The following is a 3,431-nucleotide window of genomic DNA, read 5'->3' as shown; positions in this document are numbered from 1 at the left end:
ATGGAGAACTGTACAGAAGTTACGGAGTTCATCCTCCTAGGACTAACCAATGCCCCAGAACTACAGGTTCCCCTCTTCATAATGTTCACTTTCTTTTACATCATCAATGTGGTTGGAAACTTGGGAATGATTGCGTTGGTTTTCACAAACTCTTGTCTCCATACTCCCATGTACTTTTTCCTCAGTAACCTCTCTCTGGTAGACTTTGCATACTCCTCAGCTGTCACTCCCACAGTCATGGTTGAGTTCCTTACAGGATACAAGGTTGTCTCTTACAATGCTTGTGCTGCTCAGATGTTTTTTTTTGTAGCCTTTGCCACTGTGGAAAATTACCTGTTGGCCTCAATGGCCTATGATCGCTATGCAGCAGTGTGTAAGCCCCTACATTACACCATCACCATGACGACATGTGCATGTGCTCAACTAACTATATGTTCTTATATCTTTGGTTTCCTGAATGCCATTTTTCATATTGCAGATATATATATAGTCTGTCTTTTGGCAAATCCACTGTGGTTGATCACTTCTTCTGTGATGTTCCAGCAATCCTGGCTCTGTCCTGCTCTAATACACAGCTTAGTGAAGTAATTCTGGTTTTCTTATCAAGTTTCAATGTCTTTTTTGCTCTTCTGATTATTTTTATCTCCTATCTATTCATATTTATTACCATCTTGAAGGTGCATTCATCTCAAAGACACCAGAAGGCTTTGTCTACTTGTGCCTCACACTTCACTGCAGTCTCCATATTTTACAGAACTATCATCTTCATGTACTTACAGCCCAGTTCCAGTCACTCCATGAAGACAGACAAAATGGCATCTGTGTTTTATACTATGGTCATTCCTATGCTGAACCCTGTGATCTACAGCCTGAGGAACAAGGAAGTCAACAGTGCATTTAAGAAGTGGTTGAGAAGGCAAAAATTTCCATATAAGACTGGGGTTTTAACATTGTAGTATACACAATAATTTTGTTCCAATGCTCTCATACAAGGTTATTTTAAGGCCCTTAATGTATAAAAACTTGCTAAGTTGATATTGTCATTTTTTTTTAGAATTCTGTTGTCTAGGAAAAAGAAAAACATGTTCAAAAATGTAGGACCTGAGTAAAGGAAAGGCAAGGACATTTGCTTGTGAAACTTTGCTAATGGCATTTGATTTATTCATTCATTCAATTTATATTTTTGTATTTCCAATACAAGCACACATGTTAAACAGGCAACAAATGTACATATCTTTGTGTCCCTTCTAAGCACATATATATTGGAATGAGGAATTTGTCAGAGGTAAATAGAATAGAGAATTTTTAATAAAAGTAATTTTAATAACTGATGGATGTTATAAACTTATTTTTAATTTCTAAATAGGCCTTATTTTTAGAGCATTTTGAGATTCACAGCAAAATTGGGAGAAAGGTACACATTATTTTACATATACCTTCTGTTCTCATACATGCATAAACTCCCCAATTACCAACATCTGCTGTCAGAGTATTGAACTTTTTGATCACACCTCAAAAGTAATGTATAGAAACTAAATTCTTGGTTTTATTCTCCAAACTCTCTTTGCTTCCTGCCACCACTCTCTTCACTTCCTGCCAAACTTCCCTTGCTTTTTATGATATAGTAACATTAATCTTTGTTCATTTCTTTTTTAATTATTTTAATTCTTTTTCTTTATTCATTTATTCTTATGAACACACATTGTTTGGGCCATTTCTGTCCCGGTTCCCCGTCCCCTCCATCTCCCCTCCAACACCTCGCTTCCAGGCAGAACCTGTTTTGCGCTTATCTCTAATTTTGTTGAAGAGAAGATATAAGCAATAATAAGAAAGACAAAGCGTTTTTGCTAGTTGAGATAAGGATAGCTAGACAGAGAGATTCCTAGCATTGCTTCCATGCACAGTGTATTACAACCCAAATTGATTCATTTCTACCAGACCATTTCACTACTTCCTGGTCACCTTCCCTTCTCTGTCATTTTAAGTTTCCTGTATTAGCTCCTCTGCAGTGAGGACATTCAAACACTTTAAAGTTTTGGGTTTCCTAACTATCCCCATTCCTCTTGTATGCATTCTCCCCTTAGTGTGTGACACAAGTCCAACAACATTACTGCCTTTGTCCTAGATCTAAAGTCTGTATAATATGAGGGAGACATACGATTTTTGGTCTTCTGAGCCTGACTAACCTTGCTCAGAATGATGTTCTCCACTTCCACCCATTTACTTGTGAATGATAAGATTTAATTCTTCTTCATAGCTGAGTAAAACTCCATTGTGTATAAATACCACATTTTCTTAATGCATTTGTCAGTAGGGGGACATTTTGGCTGTTTCCATAACTTGGCTATTGTGAATAGCACTGCAATAAACATGGGTGTGCAAATGCCTCTGGAGTAACATGTGTTGCATTCCTTTGGGTATATCCCCAAGAGTGGGATCGCTGGATCATATGGCAGATCTATGTTTAGATTTTTAAGAAGCCTCCATATTGTTTACAGAGTGGTTGCACCAGCTTGCATTCCCACCAGCAGTGTATGAAGGTTCCTTTCCTGGCACATCCTCATCAGCACCTGTTGTTGGTGGTGTTTTTGATGATGGCTATTCTAACAGGGGTGAGGTGGAATCTTAGTGTGGTTTTGATTTCCAATTCCTTTATGGCTAGAGATGGTGAACATTTTTTCATGTGTTTTTTGGCCATTTGAGTTTCTTCTTTTGAGAAAGTTTTGTTTAGTTCATTTGCCCATTTCTTTATTGGTGTATTGATTTGGGGGAGTTTAGTATTTTTTTTTTTGAGCTCCCTCTGTATTCTTGTTATCAGTCCTTTGTCTGATGTATAGTTGACAAATAATTTCTCCCACTCTGTAGGTGGTCTATTTACTTTAGAGACTATTTCTTTTGTTGAATAAAAGCTTTTTAATTTCATGTAGTCCATTTGATCATCCTTTCTCTTAGTTGCTGGGCTGCAGGGGTTCTATTGAGGAAGCCTTGCCTATAATTGCTTTCAGAGTATTTCCTGCTCTTTCCTGTACTAACTTCAGAGTTTCAGGTTTCATATTAAGGTCCTTGATCCATTTTGAGTTGATACTAGCACAGCATAATAAACATGAATCTAGTTTCAGTTGTTTGCAAGCAGATACCCACTTTTCCCAGCAACATTTGTTGAAGAGGCTGTTTTTTCTTTATACTATGTTTTTGGCACCTTTGTCAAAAATAAGGTGGGCATAGCTGTGTGGATTCATATAAGGGTCCTCTATTCTGTTCCACTGGATTTCACATCTGTTTTTGTGCCAGTTCCATGCTGCTTTTACTGCTATTGCTTTGAAATATAGTTTGAAGTCAAGTATTATGATACCTCAAGCATTGATGTTTTTGCTGAGTATTGCATTGGCTACTCGTGGCCTCTTGTGTTTCCAAATGAGCTTTAAGGTAGA

General features: G+C 37.4%; 1 pseudogene; it reads left to right on the top strand.

Annotated features, from left to right (window-relative positions):
• LOC109679114 (olfactory receptor 5B2-like) lies at positions 1-956 on the top strand (annotated as a pseudogene).
• Positions 957-3,431: the final 2,475 nt, after the last annotated feature.

The sequence above is a fragment of the Castor canadensis genome, chromosome 1, assembly GCF_047511655.1.
Source record: "Castor canadensis chromosome 1, mCasCan1.hap1v2, whole genome shotgun sequence".
Classification (NCBI taxonomy): Eukaryota; Metazoa; Chordata; class Mammalia; order Rodentia; family Castoridae; genus Castor; species Castor canadensis.
This window is presented reverse-complemented; position numbering and strand designations above follow the sequence as displayed.